The sequence below is a fragment of the Pinus tabuliformis genome, chromosome 6 (assembly GCF_031772625.1).
Source record: "Pinus tabuliformis cultivar Carrire ecotype Pingquan chromosome 6, CPIR1, whole genome shotgun sequence".
Classification (NCBI taxonomy): domain Eukaryota; kingdom Viridiplantae; phylum Streptophyta; class Pinopsida; order Pinales; family Pinaceae; genus Pinus; species Pinus tabuliformis.
This window is the reverse complement of record NC_142292.1, coordinates 1,423,450,625-1,423,476,527: the sequence shown is the minus strand read 5'-3', so window position 1 is coordinate 1,423,476,527 and position 25,903 is coordinate 1,423,450,625.

Below are 25,903 nucleotides of genomic sequence, written 5' to 3'. Positions count from 1 at the left end.
GAATGTCAATATGGTATTACTGCATGGCTCTTGGCTCATCTTTGTAATGATTCGCATATTTAACCGTTGTAATATTCAGCTATCAACTGTTCAGGTCTTTAAATTCGGATATTATCTAGGTTTTCTCCGTTGTTATGGAATCGCCAGAACCCCCCCTGCTACGGTTGGACCGGGTTCGGGGTTCAGAGTTTATTCATGCCTTCTCATTATCTTATTAAAATCTCTATTTGACACCGTCCAGCTGGTTGAGGTTATAGGAAAAGGCATTTTGTTTAAGATTATAACGAGAACTATACGGCTGACTGTGATCATTAGGGTCAAGATATGATATCGACCCAGAGTTTATTATCTGCATGAATAGCCAGTTTTCTTGGTTCGGATACTCCTAGACTGTGAACCCATTTATCTTGTAGAGATAAGGTTTGTTTTACAAATATACTGCCTTCTTTGTTCAGATGATCTCAGTCCTCTGTCCTTCGAATTTTACCGACACACTGTCTATAGTTTTCTTTTGCACAGAAAGTCATAGCTACACCATCTTTCTATTTTTACAGATATATTGTCGATAACCTTGTACAGATAACCATAGTTACACTGTCTTTTGATTTTTACAGCTATACTGTCTATAATTTGTACAGATAATCATAGTTACACTATCTTTCGATTTTTACAGCTAGGCTGTCTATAATCACAGTTACACTATATACTGTTTACAATTATTGCACAGACAATCACAGTTACACTATAAGTTACACAGATAACTATGGGGACATGAGGGTTCCGTTACTTACCTGATCTCCACTGGTAAGGTGAGTCTGGAACAAGTCTCCTGCCAAATCTCTGTGTAAAGCTTGTTATCCACCCAACCGTGAGACCAGTCCTTCGAGACCTGAGTCTCCCCCCAAGCTTCCGCTTACCGGATCACTATCCTCAGTAAGCCAGCACTGTGTGCTTGACTATCTGGTCCTTACCAGACTTAGTCCATACAGGGTTTTTCCTTCCCTTTCTCCTTCTCTGCCTGTCTCTACAGCCCAGAGTTTCTCAACCAACCTCCCCTTTTCCCTGGAAACCCTTCCAGTTAGGGAAGGTGGTTATTTCTAGTTTATTAACTAACTTTTCTTTTCCAGTTCCCTTTTGGGAATTCAGATATCTTCATGATTAATTCTTTTAATCATTATTTTAGTGCACATGTAAAATCAACAGAATATCCTCAAAAGAAAATAAATCCTTCAATATCATTCTAATTCAGTTTTTGCTGTAGTAACTTTTAAATAATTACATTTTTACGGGGTCATCACATCTCCCCCTCCTGAGATTGGACATCGTCCCGATGTCTAGTGTCTCCAAACAGTTCCGGGTAAGCTTTCCGAAAAAGCTCTTCGTCTTCCCAAGTAGCCTCTTCAGGCCCATAGTGCTGCCACTGCACTTTAATTTGGGTAATAACCCGCTTCCGCAACTGCACTTCTCCCCGGTCGAGAATGCTCAGCGGCTCGACCAGGACCTCTCCTTCCGGTTCGACCTGCAACCAATAACAGTATCAGTCTTTTGTTCCAGATACATTTTCAATTAGTTCAATTAAAAGCAATCCTTACCCTTATATCTTGCCACTTGATCACATGCTTAGGGTCATAGATATACTTTCTAAGCATGCATACATGGAAGACATTATGAATTCTAATGTGGCTCGGTAAAGCTAGCTGGTAAGCTACTGGCCCAACCCTTGCCAAGACCTGAAAAGGTCCGAAGTAACGGGGTGCAAGTCTAGCGCAACTGCTCCATTGCAGAGTACTTTTCCTGGCTTGAATTCTGATGTAAACGTGATCGCCCACCTGATACTCTTTGAACCTTCTTTTCCAGTCTGCAAAATTTTTCTGCCGATCTTGAGCGGCCTTCAGGTTGGCTCGCACCTTTTTGACCATGTCCTCCATCTCCTTGAGCATTTTTGGTCCCAACCTTAATTTGTCCTCCGGGCCACTCCAATTTGAGGGCGTCCGACATTTTCGTCCATACAAGAATTCAAATGGAGACATCTGAATTGATGTGTGATATCCATTGTTGTAAGCGAATTCCACCAAGTGCAAATAGTCTTCCCATTGTGTCGGTTTTTACATGACACATGCCCTCAACATGTCCTCCACCATCTGATTTACTCTCTCCGTCTGTCCATCAGTCTGGGGATGGTAAGCTGTACTAAAATTCAACTGTGTACCCAATTCTGCAAATAGCGCTCTCCAAAAGGCGGATGTAAACTTTACATCCCGATCTGATATTATAGTCTTTGGGAGTCCATGAAGTCTGAACACATTTTGCATGAAAATGTGTGCAATTTGCACTGCCCTGTAGGTGGATTGCACTGGTATAAAGTGTGCTGCCTTACTTAACTTATCTACCACTACCATAATAGAGTCATTGTGCCTCTTTGTTTTAGGCAGCCCAGTTATAAAGTCCATTGATATAATTTCCCATTTCCATTCTGGGATGGGCAGGGGTTGCAATAATCCAGCCGGATGCTGGTGCTCCGTCTTGATCTGCTGACACTCCAAACATCGCGCTAAATATTCAGCCACATGCTTTTTCATTCCCGGCCAATAATATTCCTTCCGAAGTGCAGTCAGCATTTTCTGGTACCCGGGATGACCAGCGTAGTGACTGGTATGAAACTCATTCAAGATTAAATTTTTGAGGCTGTTGTCATTTGGTACAAACAATCGTTTTTTGTAAAGCAGCATTCCATCCCTGCTAACTTCATATTCCTGCTGACTTCCCTCGCTGGAAAGTGGCATTTGCCGCTTCATTTGTTGGTATTCAGCATCTTGGCTTGCTGCTGTTTTCATCGTTTCCCGCAAGGAATTTTCCCATCTACTGAATGTAACTTCATACAAACATTGTACCTTTCGACTCAGTGCGTCTGCTACACGATTTTCCTTTCCCTTTAGATGTTTAATGTCAAAGTCGAACCCGCTTAAGAAATCTGCCCAACGAGCTTGTCTTGCATTCAGTGTGGGCTGACTAAAATAATTTGTTAAGCTGTGATGATCTGTTAATAGCAGAAATTTCCTTCCTAGAAGGTAGTGCCGCCACATCTTAAGCGCATGTATGACAGCTGCCAACTCCAAGTCATAGGCAGAATACTTCTGCTCATGTTCCTTCAATTTTCTCGATTCATAGGCTATCACTTTTCCTTCTTGCATTAACACACCTCCGACGCCTTCTCGGCTGGCATCGGTACATACCACGTAATCTTTATCCGGGTCAGCTATACTTAAAACGGGAGCAGACGTGAGTAATTGCTTAAGTCTTTCAAAAATTTGTTGACATTTAGAACTCCATTTGAATGTCCTCCCTTTCTTTTGCAAGGACGTGATAGGATATGCCACCCTCGAAAAGCCTTCCACAAATCTTCTGTAATATCCCGCCAATCCCATGAAGGATCTGATATCCGCCACATCTTTTGGCACAGGCCAATCCAGTATGGTTTTTATTTTCTCAGGATCCACGGCAATCCCTTCCTTTGTTATCACATGACCCAAGTACTGAATTTCCTCTTTATAGAAATCACATTTGCTGAGCTTAGCATACAACTGATGTTCTCGCAAAGTTTGCAGTACCATCCGGAGATGTTCCTCATGCTCCTCCTTAGAGCGAGAATAAATCAAAATATCATCAATGAATATTAGTACAAATTTGTCTAAAAATTGATGGAACACGCTGTTCATTAAACACATGAACGTGGCGGGTGCATTAGTCAATCCAAAAGGCAGCACTACAAACTCGTAGTGTCCATACCGGGTCCTGAAGGCTGTTTTAGCAATATCCTCTTCTTTAATTCTGATTTGATGGTAACCAGATCGCAAATCAATTTTAGAAAATACTGTCGCCCCCTTGACTTGATCAAAAAGCTCATCGATCCGAGGTAAGGGGTATTTATTTTTAATTGTGAGCTTGTTCAGCTGCCGGTAATCAATACACATTCGCAGAGTTCCGTCTTTCTTCCTGACGAATAATACCGGAGCTCCCCATGGAGATACACTGGGGCGGATATAATTTTTATCCAGCAATTCTTGTAGTTGCATTTTCAACTCAGTCAACTCAGGTACACTCATTCTATAAGGTGTCCGCGAAACTGGAGCAGCTCCTGGTATTAACTCAATGGTGAAATCTATATCCCTCTTTGGAGGTAGTCCAGGAATTTCCTCCGGAAATACATCTGCGAACTCTTTTATTATCGGGAGGTGGTCTAACGGGTTTACCTTATTCTTAGTTTCTGCATAGCCCACCTGAATAGCATACACTTGGCATCTATTCCGGATGCATTTTGCCAGCTGAGATGCAGTGATTGGCCGGACCTGCACTGGTCGTTTAATTCCCTGCATTTCTTGTTCTATTCCAGCATCATCCTTGTACCGTATGACCTTCGTTTTGCAGTTCACTAAAGCCCAATGCTTTTCTAGCCAGTCCATCCCAATTAGGACATCATAGGACCCGAGTGGAAGCATGTTCAGATCTGCCACTACTGGCTGTCCTGCTATCACTATAGGACAACTTTTGATTTTTGCCATTACTCGTCTTTTAGTCCCTGTAGCTAGCTGTACCAGCCAAGGGTTCCTGAATTTTTCAGGCTGCAATTTACACTGTTCAACTATTTTTGGACTAATATAACTTAAAGTAGCTCCAGGATCAATTAGAACAGTGATGGAAAGGTCTAAAATTTTACCTTCAAACTCTACCATGGTGGGCTGGTATTCTGCCTGGCGGTCGTCCAAGGCTGCGTTAATTCTTGGCATACTTCGTCCTACGTCACCCACGGTTGATGCCTCATGAATCTGGGATATCTGGTCAGTTCCCTTCCTTTGCGGACAATTCTTGACGTAGTGCGGTCCGCCACAACCCCAGCACTGCACTGGGGGTCTGGTTATTCCTTCAGTATCCATCTTGGCGGGTTGTTCACCCATTCTGGTTTCACTGATGGGCTTGGACCTGAATGAACCTCTCGGTGTTGCTCTACTGTTCTGGCCCTTGCTGCTTCCTTTGACTCCACCGCTTCGACTTCCCCTACTATTTCCAACAATTTTACTATTCTTTTTCTCATTCCATTTTCTGTTGGAACTGTCCCCTTTCTGTTTGCTCTGCTGGTAGCAGATTCTGGCCTTGCGAATAGCTTCATCCATGGTTCTAGGATTGTCAAATTCAATCCTTTCCCTCATATACATGGGTAGACTGCTAACAAACCGCTGCACCTTGGCTTTTTCTTCTTTAAGGTAGGGTACATAGCGGAGCAAAGATGTGAAACGATTGATGAACTCATCCATAGTCTGCTGTCCCAATCGCAGATCATGGAATTCCTTTGCCTTTTCATCATAAAAGCGTTCCGTCAAGTATCTCTCCTTAAAATATTTCTGGAATTTTTCCCACGTTATGGTTCGTTCGGTTACCCCTTTAACGATTTTAACTTCCTCCCACCACAGTGTCGCCTTCCCTTGTAACTGGAAGATAGCCAATCGTGCCTTCAAGTTATGATCATATTCATATAACTGAAAATATTTATTCATATTGATTAGCCATGCCTCAGCTGCTTCCTCTTGTTCCCCATCGTAGTGTGGGGGTTTAATCTTCCGAAATTCTCCTTGTAATTCCACCTTTTGACGCTTTGAGGTCTGTTGTTCTGATGCATTATCATATTGGTCCTCTCCTTCTTCAGGGATTTCAGATTCTGCTTGATAACGTTGCTCCTCCGTCATTCTCTGTTGTTCTACGCTGGGGTTAGCTAATGGCGGGTTCTATTTATCAGACAAACTTTTTAAAATCCTTTCCTGCTCCATTGTCAATCGTGTATTATCCTCCCATAGCCGAGCCATTTCATTTTTCAGCTCTTGAACTGTTTCTAGTATGGCCAGATTCGTGCTGCGGGTCTCTTCACCCAGCTGCACCCACAACTCTGGGTTGTCTCCAAGATTTGTTGCAGGCCCCCGATTGGCTGCGGACCTGTGCAGTGCGCTGCCAGCTCCCTGCATACTAACTATTACTTTGTGATACCTTGGTTGCTCTTTTCTTTCCTCTGACTAGCCTGTCCCTAGCCTGGTCTGATCATGAAACAGTTAACATTGTGAGCTACCTGCACAATTTTGTTATCCCAAAAAGAATATCAAAGTCATAATGACCTTATCATCTTTAATACTTCATTCACATCCCAGAGGCCACAGTATGGGTAATCTGGGCTCTGATACCAATTGTCACATATCTACATGCTAATACATATATACAATTTTTTTTTTCTTTTATATAGTGTCCACACTATGGTTATGCGCCTGCACTTTATTTAAATATATAACTTTGCATGTATAGCCACCACCTCGTATACATGCCTAACCGGAGGCGGTATATGGTGTGGCAGGTAACGTTTGTCATACCAATGTTTAATCATTGTTTAATACTTGTCTATAGTCTATTGTCGATACGATGGTATAGGATCTCCCCTCGAGCGTATCAAGACTGTCCTGCCCACATTGGTTGGCGCCTCCTGCGCTGGACATCTGGCAACAGCGTTGAATTCCGCCGGCCTGATCACGTGACAGGGGTATGGTTGATGAGCTTGGGACTTTCCCGCGCCCTGCTTTTGGGTAATGTCGCCTCCATCAACGGTGTGCGTTTTCTGCATGAGATCAAGGGTCAAAATTGCTCCACGCTTCCACCGCTGGCAGGTAGAGTATATACGTGGTTTCCTCCGGATTATTCGAAGGTTTCCTCACTCTGCTCAGCGATTCCCAGCTCTCTGTTCACCACTGCAAGGGTTTTACTCCATAGCTCCGCGCCGAGACCACCGCTATTCCAGGCACATGCGCCACTCCAGAGGGGCTTCCGCTCCATGGTTTTTCATTCTCAAATCGGCCAGGTAATTACACAATCAGTTAGAAGATCTGATGCGATTTTGAGTTTAATTGTTATGCAAAAGTCTAATATTTTATCCATTGCTTGACAGGTTGTGAACGGGCATCTCCCAGCTTCTACGGCTTTGGAAAAATCCCTCCAGATGAGGCCCGCCGAGTTTACAAAGGTATTTATCTGGTTTCCAGGGTTTAGTTTCGGTTGGTTCACCTCTGTCTCACTTCGGGTTGCCAGGGGTTTTCCTCTGTGCTTAGAATGAGACCCCGACCTTATTATTGCACGGTTGGCACAGGTCATGATGGACCGATGCTCTGGTTCCGGTTCTAAATGTTCTGGGACTGATTACGGAATTTGGGCACCTCTTCGTTTGCGGTGATTTGGGTTTTTACCCTTGGTCCCGAAGCTGAAGTTTTCACTTGGTTCTATTAGACAGCTGTTTAATATTTTTTTGTTTTGCTGAATGTACTGTAGCTATAGCCATGTATTATGATTATCATGAAGCCCTGGTTGGAAGCCAGCTCGCTTGTTTAACTTTGGACTCATATGGCTTGCGGCCTATAATTTTAATATAACTCACTGCTGTGTTACGCTTATGTTTATTTCTCATGCTGATAAGAATGGTTTTCTTTTATGAACTATAGGGTTTGATTATTACCCGGATGCGTAATGCGTTTCTCATTTTGGAATCTTGCTTGTTTGATTACGGCATACAAGCATTTTGTTTACAGTATGATTTAAGGGTCTATTCTATATCGTTGATGTATTTACAGATCTGTATATAGTTAAAGAACTGTCGCGCCTGCATCTGATTTTTATAGATGTATGGTCGACTAGTTATGGGTAATCTGTGACAGGAAACCCTGAGGATCTGGAAGTTGTATAACGGTTATACCGTATGGTTATAGACTTCTGGTTCGTTATTAGCAGACATTACTTCTGCGGCCTTAGTGCTATTGTATATCTTGATACTTCCTTGACACGATTTAATTATTTCCACTGTATATTACCGGAATGGCAATATGGTATTACTGCATGGCTCTTGGCTCATCTTTGTAATTATTCGCATATTTAACCGTTGTAATATTCAGCTATCAACTGTTCAGGTCTTTAAATTCGGATATTATCTAGGTTTTCTCCGTTGTTATGGAATCGCCAGAACCCCCCCCCTGCTACGGTTGGACCGGGTTCGGGGTTCAGAGTTTATTCATGCCTTCTCATTATCTTATTAAAATCTCTATTTGACACCGTCCAGCTGGTTGAGGTTATAGGAAAAGGCATTTTGTTTAAGATTATAACGAGAACTATACGGCTGACTGTGATCATTAGGGTCAAGATATGATATCGACCCAGAGTTTATTATCTGCATGAATAGCCAGTTTTCTTGGTTCGGATACTCCTAGACTGTGAACCCATTTATCTTGTAGAGATAAGGTTTGTTTTACAAATATACTGCCTTCTTTGTTCAGATGATCTCAGTCCTCTATCCTTCGAATTTTACCGACACACTGTCTATAGTTTTCTTTTGCACAGAAAGTCATAGCTACACCATCTTTCTATTTTTACAGATATATTGTCGATAACCTTGTACAGATAACCATAGTTCACTGTCTTTTGATTTTTACAGCTATATTGTCTATAATTTGTACAGATAATCATAGTTACACTATCTTTCGATTTTTACAGCTAGGCTGTCTATAATCACAGTTACACTATATACTGTTTACAATTATTGCACAAACAATCACAGTTACACTATAAGTTACACAGATAACTATGGGGACATGAGGGTTCCGTTACTTACCTGATCTCCACTGGTAAGGTGAGTCTGGAACAAGTCTCCTGCCAAATCTCTGTGTAAAGCTTGTTATCCACCCAACCGTGAGACCAGTCCTTTGAGACCTGAGTCTCTCCCCAAGCTTCCGCTTACCGGATCACTATCCTCAGTAAGCCAACACTGTGTGCTTGACTATCTGGTCCTTACCAGACTTAGTCCATACAGGGTTTTTCCTTCCCTTTCTCCTTCTCTGCTTGTCTCTACAGCCCAGAGTTTCTCAACCAACCTCCCCTTTTCCCTGGAAACCCTTCCAGTTAGGGAAGGTGGTTATTTCTAGTTTATTAACTAACTTTTCTTTTCCAGTTCCCTTTTGGGAATTCAGATATCTTCATGATTAATTCTTTTAATCATTATTTAAGTGCACATGTAAAATCAACAGAATATCCTCAAAAGAAAATAAATCCTTCAATATCATTCTAATTCAGTTTTTGCTGTAGTAACTTTTAAATAATTACATTTTTACGGGGTCATCACAAGAAACATGGCATATCACTACTTGTCAATAAATATGGTGTGCCAAGCAAGAATCAGAAACTTGAAGGCCAAGTTGAAGAAGGCATCAAGGAGGCAAAAAGAGCAAGATAAACTTTAGATCTTGGCTGAGGCTTCTTGGGCCCAAAATAACACTTAACGGGGGGAACTCAACCCAAATTTCAAAATATTTGGGACACTTTTTGTAATTTTTGAATTTTTGCCTTAAAAAACAGGCTTTCCTGCCCAATGCGCCGCGCCACCTGGCGCTCACTTTTGATGGAGACATGCTTTGGAGGAAAACTCAGCATATTTGGATTTGTCATGAAAAAATATGCATGCTCACAAATGGCCAAGAAATTTTGACAGGTTTTGGGCTTCCAAAACGGTTAAAAACACCCCAAAAATGACCTTTTTGCCCCTTTTTTGACACACAGGAAGCAGTCTTGGGAGAACTCAGTTTTGGAGGGGAAAATGGAGACCAATTTCAAAAATTCCACTTATGCTAGAAAGTAGACAGGTAGACCTTTCCAAAAAGCCCACTTGGAGAAAATTTGGACACTGGGAAGGCCTCAACAATCAGCTGCAAAAATGCGCTATGCATAGGGAAATCAGCGCAGTGCATTAGAGGAATTTTGCTCATTTTTGGTCAAAAACTCTGTTTTTTTGCCTTCTAATTTTCAAACTCATGATGTAATTTAATGTGACATGATGTATTTTGATGTAATGATGCTAAATTTTCACTCATATAGGTAGATTCATCCATCAAAAGGTAGTTTTCAACTAAATGAATCAGTTTCCTAGTTTTTAGAGGCAAGCTGTTCCACTGCCTACTTTTTAGTTTTCAGTTTAGATTTTGTTGGAACAGCTCCTAATCTTATGAGCTCTACCCCTAGAAGCTAGGATGAGTTGTTGGTTCCCTATATCTTGTAATTTTTCAGTCATTAGCATGGTTGGACTTTTGGGAAAGCTTGGAGCTTATTGTATACTCATTTCAGCAATTTGGCTAACGAATAGACGAGTGGTTTGCAGCACTTTATGGGATTCATGTGGCATCTTGCTTTGGTATTGTGTTTTCTTCTGTAATTGTAAGTCTACATGTGTTTTATGTATGCCATATCTCTCTTTATTTCATCTTAACTAAATCAAACAAGGATAAAGGTAGAATACATTGAAAGTGCAGTGCTCTACCTAGGGTTTGCTTAGTTATCTATGTTTTCAGCTGTTTGAAAAGGATCCCTGAGTTTTTCATGCCCTTTTCAACTCCTCATCTATCTAAAACCTCTCCATATCACTCAATGTTAAGTACCAAATCACTTGCCTACCTTGCCCCATGGAGATCTCTGCAAAATTGAGCCTCATTCCCTGGACCCAAATCTACCTTTCACATTTTAGCCAACAAAACATCATCAAATTCAATCAAACACCTCTGTACACATACCTAGCCTAAAATCAGTCATTACATCAGTCATCTCAAGCTTTCATTGGCCATCTTTTCTGAGATTGACAATGGTGGAGGTCCAAGTGGAATTGGCAGATGGCCACCAATATCCACATGGATCATGAACCCTTGTCATGTCGATTTTAAAATGTTAAAATTAAAAAAAGTGGTCACATGCCACATGCCAATTTCAACAAAGTTTGTTGAATGTTGCCATGTCCAATGTGTAGGACTTAACCATTAGTATTTTTTATCTTGGATACCTACATCACTACATGCAACCACTACTCATAAATTTCATTATAACTAGAATTGCAAGAAATCTATTCCCTAAGGCATATTTCTCTCATTAAATAGATATTCAAAGCACCAAACGTGAGATAAAATAGTTTACAGGATGGAGAAGGTGTCAAGTTATGCAATGAGAATTGCTAATAAAAATAACAAGATTGTTCATATATAGAACGAAGATATGGGGAGATTATAAAACCCTCAAAAATTACATTGAGAAAAGAAATAATATTCATATATAGGATGGATATATTTTCAAGTTATGTAATGAGAATTGCAAATAAAAATGGACTATTCATATAGAGCATTGAGATGTGGGGAGAGAAAAACAAATTTAAAAAAAATTACAAGATTAAAATCAAGGTTCAACAAAATTGGAAAGGAAATGCAGAGAGAGCAAACACCTCCGGCAATTACATTTGCCTAGATCCATCATAACTATTTGATTTCTAAGAAGGTGACAATTCTCCACAGGTTATGGGCCTTCTCCTATGCGCGGCTACGATACAAGCCCACATAAATATTTCTTTCTCTCCTTGTCATTGGTAACATATGTAACAACTACAAGAGCCAAAAACAACAATAATACTTAACTTGTCATAAATACCAATGAAGAACTTTCAAACTCATGTTAATCATAACCAACCGGTAACAAGAACATTTAGATGATTAGCAACTTTTGATTTCTGTGTACTAAATATATTAGGGTGAAAAAGCTTCAGTATAATATGAGATTTAATATTATTATTAAATCTAATATTAAAATTTAAGATTTAATATTAATAAATCATAATACTAATATTGTTAAATTCTATATTATATTAAATTCAATAATTTTAAATTAATATATAATATTACATAATCCATGAATATTAAATTTCACAATTATTTCGCAATTATTATATTAAACATAGTATTATAATATTATAATATTAAACATAATATAAAATATAATGTAATATTATATTCAATATTATATAGTATTGTGTAATATTTAACATTATATATATATATCTTTTAACAAAGTCGGTTACTAGTTTTTCTATTCCAAAAAGAAAAGAGGAAGCTTGCTCCCATTACATCAAAGCAAAATGGAGATAGGCAACTTGGAAGAGAAAAAGAGGGAAAATAGTCCCTACATTCCATGACTTTCCTTCGTTGATTCTAAGTTTTCCTATAGCATTTTCCTTATATATTCGGACAATTTGATTCAACAAAAAATTACATTTACAAAGCATAAGTAACTTTTTAAAGCTTGTACATATAGGCATGAAGAGAATTGAAAATGAATGTCTAGAATTTGTTGACTGAAGGCTCCGGCTGAGAGTGAGGACGGTTCTTGCTGCTTTGGTAGTTGGAGTTTTCCCTAGTCTGATTGATTAGAAGACCCTTCAGATAGTTGATAGTTTCTTCCATGTGCTTACACTTGTGTTTTAGAGCTTCCATTTCATTCCTCTGCTCATCCAACTGTCTCTTAAGAAAGGAGTTCTCAAACTTAGCTTCAAATTTATAATCGTTGATCATCTCTCGAATCTGATCTATCATGAACTTTTTGGCTCTGTATACTGCACAATTCTCACACTTCGGCCAGAGGATTCCAATCCATACCTATGATGAGTTGATAGAAAACACTCCAAGAAGGAAAGACAGAGACAAGAAACAATTGTAAAATGGAACGATTACAACCACCAGAAATACCTTCAGTGGCAATCAACTTCGATTGGAAGGGAATATAACTTCATTGATTAAACTTTCTCTCCTTGAAAGTAATGGAAGAGATAGAGGAGCAATGTAATAACTCAGACACAAGAGATGTATGGGGAAGAGCAACGCAACGAAGACAGAGAGTATGATCAAAATCACATAGAGAACCCAAGCGAAGAATCTGGTTTCGCTCCGACAACAACAAAGGTTGAAAAGATGAGAATGGAGGGCACAAATAGCAAACACCAGAGACAGAGGCTCAATTTCGATGGAATGAAATGATGTTCTCCAGGATTATTGAAAGCATAGATGAGAACGTTCAAAGAGTGGAGATAGATATATAGCAGTGCCGAAGGCTACTTCGTAATAATGATCTTCAATAGAACACAGGAAGCATATGCAACCATAATTTTCTTGGTATGCATATACTGACTTTGCTGATTGTCTATGTAGATTTTCCATAGATTCTAATTTCTTGCTTTTTGTGTTGATATGAATTTTTCCCACTTTGTTTCACTTGACCAAAGTATCATTCTTTGCATATGGCAACTTGTTTTCCTATGGAATTTATTTTTGTATTGTCTCATTGACAATTCATGATTCCCCAATGGGACGGGATACCACAATATAGCTTTCTTATCTGCAGTACCATTATTTTCTCTCAAAATATGTTTGAAAGTGACTTCTCCCAAATACTTCATATTTTTTTCCACCCTTTTTATTATTTGGCACAAAGCTTTATTCTTGGTATTTTTCTTCTCCACCATTGAATGAATTATAATAGCTGAGTCCCCCATGATTAATGGATTTTGCATGCCTCATTGTCTTATAATTACTGTTCCCAATAGATTGCCATATGCTTCTGCTATGTTGTTGGATATTTCCCCTAATCCCCATTCATATGTGATTGGATTTCTTCCCCCTGGATCAAAAAGGAATCCTCCAGAAACGACCTTACCCGGGTTAGACTTGGAAGCACCATCAAATAGTAAACATATTCTTTTTAAGTTTTATGTCCATAATTTAAATTCCTCTTTTTTGAGTCTGATCTTTCAGTTCTTAGCACTGATATGAGTATTGCTGGTGTTTATTTTTTTGTGCTTTCTCAACGTGAACTCAATCCAAGTTCTTTCCTCATGTTGAATATGGTTAACCTCTATTGATTCAGCTCCTTTGGAAGTGATGAATTTTGCAGTCAAACTCCAATTTTTTTCCAAAAATGTACTAATGCTTGGAGGACAGTCTTTGAAAATCCTCTGATTTCTAACCAGCCAAATTTGCTAGCACATGAAAGTGGGCAAACTAGTCCAATATCTTTTGATTATTTCCTTATTTTTGAGAGTGTATGGATAATTTTTGTTCCAAGTAGAGATAAGTTCATTAAAGGGAAGAGTTAGCTGAGTTCTAACCTCTAGAGGGCTTGCTAACAATTGCCAGCAATATTTTGCAAAAGAACACTCTACAAATAGATGTTCCATACTTTCTTCAATTTTCTGGCACATGGTGCAGCGAGAAGGACCTACATAACCTTTTTTCTTGAGATTGTCGAATGTTAGAATTTTTCCTTTGAGGAGAGTCCACATGAACACTTTGATTTTTGGTAGGCTTTCAATTTTCCATGCATTCCTCCAGAAGTCCCAATCTTGGTGTGCTTTTCTGAGATTGTATAGTGGCATATCCTGATTTTACTGAGCATTCCCCATCGTTTGGATCCCACCTGAGAGAGTCTTTTGTGTCTTGACTCAGAGATGATGCTCCCTTAATAATAGAAATTAAGAACAACCATTGAGGAACTAGGAATTGAGGGAGGTTGTGTTTCTCCAATCAGCCCAATCCCCATCAATCCAATGAGAGATGTATTCAAGAGTGCTGATTCCTTTTACTTTCATCCACCTTGTTATAGACATTTTTGTGCCTCGCAGCACGGAGCATGAAATGTCGATAATTACAGGGATCCTCAGTCCCTAAACATGTTGTTCTTACCCCTAGAAGAACAAGGTCAGCAAACCACAGCACTTCCCATCAGTTCTCCACCTGAAAGCACTCAAAAACAGGCTATTTTTGGATCATGTCAGCTGCTCCACTGAGCATCTGCGCTGGAATGCAACTGCTCCTCCTTGTACCTGCGCTGAAAGTCAAATCTAATGAAGGCTACCTGCGCTGGGCGAGATTGGCCAAGTGGCACAGTCATTCTGCAAGGTGTCAATTGCCCAGGAAGCTTCCAAACTGACACTTGGTTCAAGGGATTCGCCCTGTGATGAGTAAGAGGTACTTGATCTCCATGTGTAAGCAAGGATCTCCAAGTGGACTCAAGAACTGAAGTTTAACTGAAGAGGGAGAGGACACAAGGCAGCTTTATGTCAGTCTCAAGCTGACTCATCCTTTCTTCTTCTATCCTATATATAGAGCTCTTCTATGAGGTCTAGGGAGGCTGGAATTTTGTGCAAAGCAAGGAAGTGCTGTTGGTTTACAGTTAGAGCTATTGGGTGATTGCTTTTATAGAGGTGAAGAGGAGATTTCTTGCTGCTGGGGAGGTGCTGCTGGATTGGAGCCATTGATGGTTGTAACCTTCTCAGAACCCTTTTACTTCTATCAATAAAGCTTTGAATGTTCTCCTATATACTTGTATTGCATTGATGTATTGTATTTACTCGTATATCTGATTCACTCTAATCCATGCATCAGTTATGAGTACATGTTTCTTGTAGTTTTCCTTCTCTTGTTTGTGCAGGATCTTTGTGTAGCTGGGCCGGCAAAGGGAGCAAGGAGCTGGGAACAAGAGACAAAGAGAGAGGATAGGATCGACAAAAGCGAAGGATATCGGTTGGTCAATCTTTTCTTCCTTCTCTGTACTTTCATAAAGGAAAATATCAAAGCTTTACTTTCAGTTGTTGCTAAGGACTGTCACCCTTAGAGTAGGGATAGGGTCATCCGAGTCGGATACTTTTCCCCACAACAAACTGGCGACTCCGCTGGGGAGCCTAGTATCTTGTTGGTGTTTGTAGTATCTTTGCTATTCATTTCCTGAACCAAAGAGTACCGAATCGAAAAGCTTTTGACTATATCAAAAGCGAAGTAGAGGGGCTGCTACTCTTGCTCATTTTTTGAGCAGATTCATGATTTGAAGAGCTGATCTACAAAAGACTCTTGTACTCTTTGTGATAGCTTTTCATCCTCTTGATCATCCCTTAGCTTGTACTTGACCTATAGCTTTTTATTTCAGCAAAAACAGTGAATTTTTGAGCTTTTTATGACCCGGAAATCCTTGTAAACGCAACTCTCGTGTCTCAGTGCAGGCTGTCCACAGGCAGTCTGCATTCCAGCGCAGGTACTCCCTTCGGGAACTGCGCTGAGAGTCAATTCGACAGACCAGAGCCTGCGCTGATCCAGTTAGGCTATGTCTTCCTGAGGTTTCCCATTGTGTCTGAGCCCTGTTTTCACTGTTGTTTTGCTGCTGATTGCTTGTCATTGTACTTGCTGTAAACCAACTTTCCTTGACATTATTCCGCCTCAGTTGTGTGATGAAACTGTGATTTTTCTTTCAGTATTTCTTGTTTCAGTTACAGTTTCCCATTGTGAAAAGCGAACCAGTATAGCTGTGGCCTCTTAGATCCTGAACTGTAAAAGTGTCTTTGTGATCTTAAGAGCTAGTTTTATTACTGTTCATGGCTGTTTGAGTTTGTTTGTTTTTCATCTTGTGGTTTGAATCTATACATTTCCAGTGTCTAAACAAGTCGATCTTAAGGTGTCTTTTGATTTTGGACAAGCTTGTTTACTTTCGCTCAAAATTAGATTCAAAGTTATACAACAGTTTACTTTTTGTCTTACATCAACATTAAGGATAACGAAAAGAAATATCTGCATTGTGCATTTTGCATTTGACTGTGTGCTTGACGATTTAGGAAAATTTGCATTTTAGTGTGTGTTCTATGATCTGTGAGAAAAGTTGATATCCTCTTTTCCCTCAGTAGATTAAGGTTTTCAAAGTTGAAAGATCGAAAAGTTTTGCTTCTCATCTTAGATTGCATGTAGGAAGTTGTATATATACATCTCGTGGTGATCCTTAAAGGCAAACTGCTAAGCAAGATCAACATTAAAATAAATCCAATTTACATAACAACGCTTTGTAACATAACGCAAACATCTAGAGGTCTAGGTAGAGACGTGTTCCGGCGTCGTTAAACATAGTGACTGTCGATCTCTACGAAGGTGGGTGATTCCTCCTGAGAGTCGGTGGGACTAATACAGACTTGTGCTCCCGCGTACCGTCGCGTATATTGGGAGACCCCTATAGGCATTTATCCTTTATCCATAGGAAGCCGTGTCGACCGCCCTACTGATCGCGATGCAGTGAACACAGCATTCACGAAGATCGACCACCCGTACCGTAAAACGTATTCTGTGGTTTCGCGAAAGGTTTGGCACACCCTCTGCCTAGATCTCCAGAGCAGTTTCTTTTGGCCTTTTTCAAACTCTATAACTGAAAAAGTCCAACCGAGCATTTGTCACTTCGGGCTCGTTAATACATCGAAGGCGACTAGAGTCATCTTTAGCTTTTTCTCGACTCTTAAAACATGAAAAAGCAAGTTTGTGTCTAAAAGCGTCGTTAATAAAATTTATTTTAAGCGGAACAAAATCACCTGTTATTCCCACGTTGATCTTTCAGTTGAAAAGTATGGAGCCCACCAACCAAGGAGGCAACCTTGGCGGAAGTCCAAATCCCTTCTCCTCTTGGGGAGATGTTGGTGCGCCTCATATGGCAACATTGTCACTTCCAGGATTGACAATCGGCCTCCCTGTATGGCTCTTTTCAACTAATGTAGTCCAGATCGCCACTAATCCTGAGCAATCGAATCAACAGTCAGACCAGTCTAGAGCTACCCACCAGCCTTCCACTTCTTACAATACTTCCTCTGATCCTTCATCTTCGCAAGGTAGAGCTGGCAAAAGTCAGCCTCCCAAGGAGAAGAAGGAAAGGAAGAAGAAAGAGAAGAAGAAGAAGGAGCCTAAGGCGACTGGGGGCAAGCAAAAGACATCTGACGAAAACCCACCCACTGCACAGACCGGGCCTAAATCGCCATGTGTCATATGTAGAGGAGACCATTTCCACAGAGATTGTCCCTGTATTCCCTGGATACTAAGGGACTGGTCCCCTCGTCTGCACAATTCGGGGGCATCAACCTCTGACAATCAGGTTGATGGCTTTCCGTCAACCAACGAAAGTGAAGGATCGAGACAAAAAGGGGGAGTAAGATTCCCCTGTAAGTTGTGTGAAGGCAGTCATGCCATCCACCGTTGTCCCTTCTTAGACGAAGCGAAGAGAGTTTTGGAAGATCGTCCGGTTTCACCGGTAAAACTTCCTCCTGGATACAAAAAACTCGTGCCAAGTCCTTCGTTGATTGAAAATACAGCTGGCCCGCTCAAGTGGTCGGCTGAAGCGTCAGTCACTGAAAATGAACCTACTGAATCCAGACCGGACGAAAGTCCAAAGGTCGATACGGCAGTTGACTCGGTTCTACCTTCAGAAGTTTCATCTTCAAATGACACCGTCGCCGAAGAGTCATCTTCATGCGACACCATCACTGAAGAGAATAAGGATGACACCATCCAGGTTCTTTTCATCAGCACCGACTCTGATGAGCGTCAGGGCAATGCGCCCATTCCTTTATCGCAGGAAGGAACATCATCAGGGTCATATCCGGCCGTATATTCGGTCCCACCACCAAGCAACCTGGTTGTATCCTTTGATTGGAATCAACTAGGCAGACCCCGGTTACCAGCCAGTGTACCATTCAGAATCATTGTCCAGATCTATAGAATGATCATGGCTGGTACTATCATTGATGAAGGGGCGTCTGTGAGTATCCTTTCCTCTGTTGCTTGGAAAGCACTGGGTTCCCCGACGCTTTTACCTGAGTTAAGAAATCTCTCAGGTTTTGATAAAGGAACCAGTCGACCATTAGGAATCCTCCCCAATGTGCCTGTTACATTGAAAGGGAAGACCGTCAATTTGAACGTGATGGTCGTCCAAGGACCCTTGGATTATAACCTACTCCTTGGACGTGACTATATTTATTGCATGGGAGCGATAGTCTCCTCACTCTTTAGAGTAATGTGTTTTCCACACGAAGGAAGGATGGTCAAGCTCGTAGACCAACTTTCGTTTCCGGGATCTCGCATCGCAAATAGTCAAATACCATTCCTAAATGGTCTGTTCACTCAAGATTCGCCTCCACCCCCGGTCCTCCTTCCCGATGAATGCGAGTGATTCGGAAAGAAAGACTGGAACCCAGGGGGCATGCACCCTGGTCTGCTTCGGGCAGAAGAAACCCTGGGTGTAGGGTAGAATTTCCGCAGAAGAATGGACTAGTCCGTACCCCGTCCGGCGGTGGAAGAGGGGTTGTTCTAGAATAATATTCTTTTTTCAAAGTTATGTGAGTGAGATAATCAACTTCTCGCTCCCCTTGTCTAGATAATCAGGATACTGAGGAAGGGGACCATTTGCGGTAGCAAGTAGTAACCATCTTTGAAGACAAGCCTCACCCATTAAAACATATGTTTTGAAGGATAAGTAGGGGCAGCCTCCAAAGAAAGAGATTCTATTGCTGCAACAGGTGGTCGCCATCTTTAGTAACCTGATGATAGACATCGCCGAAGAAAGAGATTGATTTGCGGCAGCAAATAGAACCCTCTTCGGATAATAAGAAAGAGGCAAGCCTCCCTCAATAATACCAATGTTTTGTCTTTGAGTAGTGTTCTTCTCTTGTCACAAATAGCTGTTCGTTAAAAGTTGGGCCGACGGGAAGACAAGTACCGCGTAAGACCCCTTAAAATAACGAGAAGACTAGTATCGTTAACATTAGATTGGCAAGATGACAAGTAGCTGTGAACACCCAAAGAAAAGCAGAGGTAGGGGAGAGGAGGGGCAGCCTCGAAATTCTATCCTATGTCTGGGGGCATGCAAACTTTTGGAATGTGAGCGAGGGACGACTATTTATTTTTTTAAATTTTTAGGTCCTCCCTTTAAACCTGTAGGTCTAACCCTTTAAACTCGTAGGATTAGCCGTTTCCGACCTTGCATGAAGAAAGTCTGTGGGGCAAAGGTAAAAACTTGCCAAAATTGGAGCATAGCTTCGTGAGATAAAGCTCCTTAAAAAATAGCTATCTCACAGGAGGCGTTCTTATTCTATGACTGGTATATCGAGCAGTTTTAGCACATAGTTCATGCTCGTTAAAAAATAAACGCAAGATCCGAGCAGTTTTAGCGCATAGTTCATGCTCGTTAAAAAATAAACATAAGTTTATGAGCAGGCTTCCCTTCAGAGTTCAAGCTCATTCAGAAAAAATGAACCGGTAAATAACCTTTTGAGATCGTAAATTCATCAGCCATAAAAGCCTTGGTCGTGTTTGTGCACCGTCACCTCCACTGTTCATTTGGCCGATCATTCACCTCCATTTGTGTGTTTACCTCTTTTGAGAAACAACTGCGAAGAGTGATTTCACCTAGCCATCCTTGTGACACTGCCGTGATTGGAAAATTCCAACCTGTACCTGGAATCAGTTGCTATCCCTGTTTATCACTCGTTCCTCAAAAGACGAGTCTTCTTTGAGCTCTTTTCACTGACTCGTAAAATATGAAAAGTTTGCCGAGTTTTGGCCTTCCAGCTCGTTAAACAACCGGAACGCTATCCCTCCTCTAGATTTTAATCTTTTTGGACCTGAGGGATTATGGCACAAAAAGATCGAGCGCTTGTTTTGTTCGGCTCGTTAAAGCAATCGAAAATTCATCCCTTCTGTATTGTTTTATACTTTTTCGGACTTAAGGGATTAGATGACGAAAAAGGAATTCTGGAGTTAACTTTTCGTGCCTTTTCAGACTCTCTAAAAATGAAAAGGACCGAGTTTTCCTTGTCGTTAGACTCGTTAAAATGATTAAATAGCGACAAACTTGTCTTTAGACGAGAACGAGTTTCCCTATCGCTAAGCTCGTTAAATCATAGCGATGGGCTTGCCCGAAGGGCAGGTTATAGAACAAGCATATGTTATCCTCCTCAAGCTTGACAAAAATAAAGAGGTACTGGTCAGAAATGACTGGGGAAAAATTGAGAGAACATCAAAGCTTAATGGTAGCAAGTCGCTCTTGAACATGACACTTTTCTTCCGTACCACATCGGGTTGGGTTGTTTCATTCACCGGTCTCATCACCATGGTCTTCGCCAAACCATCCACATTTTGGGGTAATGCTACTGATCCATCGCATCAGTGTCGTTATATGTTCAAGAGAGGTCATTCTGAAAGTGTCAACCGTGTCCCATCCACTGCCATACATTATCCTTCATCCATTCATGATCGCCACCCTGAATCATATGTCACAGTTTGTTTTCACCTCCACTAAAATCATTAGCTCCGTTCCGTGTCATTGATGTGGGATTCATTAAGGCCCTCCTTTGATGGATCGCTTCTTGTCGACTTCAGCTCATTATCCAAGAAGTTGATCTAGGAACAACCCCATCAGTACTTTGAAGCTTGCATGCCTCAATGGCAAGTTTCTCACTTCTGGCGACAGGTATACATCAATGACCTTCGACCAGAAGATTTTGCGTGGCGTTCGACGCCAAGTCCTTTATTCACGCCACGTGAATTGTACTGCAGTACCTTGAGGGTCATTATCATTATCGGTGATTCCTCTCGCGCTTGTTAACGGTTTTCATCATTGACCGGTAATCAAGCGATGTCTTTCCATGTTCGACTTCAGCGAAATTCTCACATGGATCGACTTGTACTTAGAGTGAAGATCGAACGAGTTTGAAGACCCCGGATCTAGTTTCATCCATCGGGATGCGATACATATTCAGGAAATATAAAAGCATTTGTCATGTACATCATTGCAGCAGATGATCATCCTACTCAAAGGATGATAATTTCAGCAGAAAATTATCAGTCTACCATCAGACGATCGTCTGTTATATGTACCAAAATGTATTTATAAAGCTGAGCATGGGAATGCCCGCCTCAGCTAGATCATGAAAACAGAATGAAAAATAATGTATTGTATTGTATTGTATTACAGGGCACCTCCTCAGCACTGGAATGAACTTCGGACCCTCTAGATAAAGCATTTCACCCGATAAACGGCCTCATACTTTGGGGGCAACTGTTATAGACATTTTTGTGCCTCGCAGCACGGAGCATGAAATGTCGATAATTACAGGGATCCTCAGCCCCTAAACATGTTGTTCTTACCCCTAGAAGAACAAGGTCAGCAAACCACAGCACTTCCCATCAGTTCTCCACCTGAAAGCACTCAAAAACAGGCTATTTTTGGATCATGTCAGCTGCTCCACTGAGCATCTGCGCTGGAATGCAACTGCTCCTCCTTGTACCTGCGCTGAAAGTCAAATCTAATGAAGGCTACCTGCGCTGGGCGAGATTGGCCAAGTGGCACAGTCATTCTGCAAGGTGTCAATTGCCCAGGAAGCTTCCAAACTGACACTTGGTTCAAGGGATTCGCCCTGTGATGAGTAAGAGGTACTTGATCTCCATGTGTAAGCAAGGATCTCCAAGTGGACTCAAGAACTGAAGTTTAACTGAAGAGGGAGAGGACACAAGGCAGCTTTATGTCAGTCTCAAGCTGACTCATCCTTTCTTCTTCTATCCTATATATAGAGCTCTTCTATGAGGTCTAGGGAGGCTGGAATTTTGTGCAAAGCAAGGAAGTGCTGTTGGTTTACAGTTAGAGCTATTGGGTGATTGCTTTTATAGAGGTGAAGAGGAGATTTCTTGCTGCTGGGGAGGTGCTGCTGGATTGGAGCCATTGATGGTTGTAACCTTCTCAGAACCCTTTTACTTCTATCAATAAAGCTTTGAATGTTCTCCTATATACTTGTATTGCATTGATGTATTGTATTTACTCGTATATCTGATTCACTCTAATCCATGCATCAGTTATGAGTACATGTTTCTTGTAGTTTTCCTTCTCTTGTTTGTGCAGGATCTTTGTGTAGCTGGGCCGGCAAAGGGAGCAAGGAGCTGGGAACAAGAGACAAAGAGAGAGGATAGGATCGACAAAAGCGAAGGATATCGGTTGGTCAATCTTTTCTTCCTTCTCTGTACTTTCATAAAGGAAAATATCAAAGCTTTACTTTCAGTTGTTGCTAAGGACTGTCACCCTTAGAGTAGGGATAGGGTCATCCGAGTCGGATACTTTTCCCCACAACACACCTTCTTAATTCATGGAGATTTCCTTGACAGGCTAAAGGCGGACTTCCCATTATACTTTCCTCCCAAATTTTAATGCTTTCCCCATTCCCAGGGGTCTTGGAGGAATTTTCTTTGATGAGGGGGAGAGTCTTTTTAATCAAGCTCCATATTTGAGAGCAGGGTCTTATTGGGAAACACTTTTCAAGTAGGAAAATTCTACTATTGTTCATGTATTTTGCTTCCATAATTTTCTTCCACCAGCTACTCTCTCTAGTAATAAATCTCCATGTTATTTTTTCTTCGAGTGCCATATTTAGAATCCCGGGAAGTCTTATAGCCAGTCCTCCTTTGTCATATGGTTGTGTTACATGGTCCCATTTCACCAGACTGAGCTTCTTTGTTTCTATTTTGCCTCCTTTCCATAGGAACCCCCTGATAAGAAGCTCTATTTGTTTATGAATGCTTGGTGGAGCTAATATTGATGCAAATTGGTAAATTGGTAGCACTGTGAGCAATGATTTAATTAAGACCACCCTTCTTGCCATGTTGAGCCAATTCATTCCCCAATTATGCACATATTTTTTCATTTTCTCTATGTACTTGATCCATATCTCAGTCTTCAAATTTTCTTTGGAAATTAGAAGACTGAGATAATGGAAGTGACTCCATTTTTCCTAAAAAAGGATTTCCAAAATTTGTGATATTTTTTGGAGAGAGCGAAGAGTGGCATTCCACCCATAAATTCTGCTTTTATGATTATTTAGAAGACCTCTTGAAGCTTCCATAAAGCTATTGAGCACTTTCTTGATTCTTCTTGCTATATTGCAAGAGGCCCCTCCCATAACGAGAGTATCATCTACGAAAAGAGAATGATTAATTCCTTTTACTTTTGGGGAGATTGAGAGTCCTACAATAGATCGATCTTGTCTACAATTCTCTAGATTTTGGCTCAATGAGTCTACCATGATGATATATAGGAGAGGGGATAGGGGACATCCTTGACAAAGCCCCCTTGAGCTTTGGAAAAAATCACTAGGTCTTCCACTGACCAAGGGAGCAATTTATGGACCAACAATACATGATTTAATTATGTCGATTGCCTTTTTAGAGAACCAAAATTGTTGTAGGACATCCGAGAGAAAAGCAAGATTGACCCTATCAAAAGAATTTTCCATATCCAGCTTTACAATCATTCTTTTTTCCTTCTTCAGAAGGCTAATGTGCATTGCTTCCTGGACTATTAGGATATTGTCCAGGATTTGTTGCCTTGGAACAAATCCACCTTGATTTTTTGAGATATTTCTGGGAGCATTACTTTTATTCTATTTGCCAATATATTTGCAATGATTTTGTAGGAGGAGTTACACAAATAAATAGGCCTGAACCTGCTAAATGTATTTGCATTCGACTCTTTTGGCACAAGGGCAAGAAAGGAGGAGTTTGTGAATCCTCCTACCTTGTGTTTTCCAAATACGTTTCTTATCATTCTTATGAGATCTTTTTCAATACTTTTCCAGTTAATTCTATAGAAAGAAATAGGAAATCCATCAGGGCCAGGGGCCTTATCTAGATGTAAATCTCAGACAATAGCGACAATTTCCTTTTCTTCTACTTCTTTGGTGAATCATTGTTTTCTCCATCGCTGATTTTTTTGGAATATGAAGTAAAAATTCTTTATACTCATTATTTGTTGTTGTAGGTGCTAGCATATTTTTATAATAGCTAAAATATTCCTTTTTTATTTCCTCTTGCTCTCTTACTTCGTTGCCTTCATTATCCTTTATACTGTCAATTTGATTTTGAATTCTCCTTATCCTGGCAACATTATGGAAGAAAGTTGTGTTCTTGTCTCCTTCTTTAATCCATAGGATTCGAAGTTTTAATCTCCACTCCTCTTCTTCCCTTATATTTTGTCTTTACAATTCCCAATATGCTTGATTTTCCTTCCATATACTTTCCTGTGACTCCTCTTGTTGTTCTTTTATCACTTGAATTCTCTCTATTTTTTTTGTTATTTCTATCTTCCTTTTTTGGGTTTCTAAATTCTTTTCTTTGTTCAATATTTCAGCTCTTTCCTCAGAGCTTTTAATTTTGATTCCCAAACATAGCTTGGAGAGCCAATAATTTGATTTTCCCACACATTTGCAATAATCTTTTTTACTTCTTCACTATCATTCCAAATAGAGTTGTATCTGAATGGAGCTAGGCCTAGGTTCCCCATCATTCCTAGAGATAACACAATCGGTTTATGATATGATGCTATGTTGTGGATGATTTTTTGATTTTATATTGCTGAAGGAGGTGGCAATTTTGCCTTGAATTAGAATTATGTCCAGTGTTTCCTTTATATTATTTTTGCCAATTCTTTTGTTGCTCCATGTATACTTCCCATTACTCGAAGGCATGTCCATTAAGATACATGTTTCCATAATTGTTTCTACAATTTGCCTTGAGGAATCAACATGATATTTCCCCCCAAACTTCTCATTAGCATTCAAAACGAGGTTGAAATGTCCTCCTATAATTATGCCTATGTTTAGAACCTGCAAGAGATAATTTTTTAAAGTTTTCCAGCAAGCTTCCTTGTCTCTATAATGGTTAGGGGCATAAAAATTAATGATGCAGTATATCTCATTTGTTTTTTTGTTTTTCATGTCTGTTTTTAACCAGGGCAACTCTTTTTTTCATTTTTTTTTTTATCCAACTCCCAATTATTTGATTTCCATAATGTACATATTCCTCTCGAAGCTCCAACTGCTAGAATTGATGTTCCTTCATAGCTTCTTATTTTTTGGGTCATTATTCCCATTTCCTTTTTACTTATTTTTGTCTCCTAGATCATAAAAATATAAGGTTTCTCCAATGCTATTAAGTCTTTCATTGCATTAAATTTTGGCATGCTTCCCATTCCTCTATAGTTCCAAGAGACTAGATTCATTATCACTTTGGGTTGTGGGTAGAGGTACCTTTCCCTCTGGTGGGATGTACATTTTTTTCCTTACTCTTTTCTAAGAAAGTGTCTAGAGGTTGTTGGGTGCCCAGAGCCATTTCCTTAGCCGCAACTTCGTCTCTAATTTCTT